The sequence below is a fragment of the Lampris incognitus genome, chromosome 1, assembly GCF_029633865.1.
Source record: "Lampris incognitus isolate fLamInc1 chromosome 1, fLamInc1.hap2, whole genome shotgun sequence".
Taxonomy (NCBI): domain Eukaryota; kingdom Metazoa; phylum Chordata; class Actinopteri; order Lampriformes; family Lampridae; genus Lampris; species Lampris incognitus.
This window is the reverse complement of record NC_079211.1, coordinates 142,940,186-142,940,584: the sequence shown is the minus strand read 5'-3', so window position 1 is coordinate 142,940,584 and position 399 is coordinate 142,940,186.

Genomic DNA, 399 nt, shown 5'->3' with positions numbered 1-399 from the left:
CACACATACACCACCACCATCAACCTTTTGTGTTTGTCAGACCGCTTCATGTTGCCTCTTAGTAATGCGGGTCCTCTTTTAGTTGTGTCGTGATTTGTAAAGGATGCAGCCTGTCACGCGTGCTGTTTTCCAACAGTCACAACAAACCGTCTTATTTACACCCGATGGCGTGGAAAGAGAGGCTGAAACGCATGACTGAAGGCCAGCATTTTGCAAGTATTTATACAAGTACTAGTATATATAAATCGAGAGGTGCATAAAAAAAGAGCCAACTGACACAAACAGGGATAACAGACATGCCAGACAGACATCTTGACAGGAGATGTTCATGCAAACCACATATCTGAAACATGTCTTATAAATTTGAGCAGTATGGAGTGGACACATGGCATACCTGCA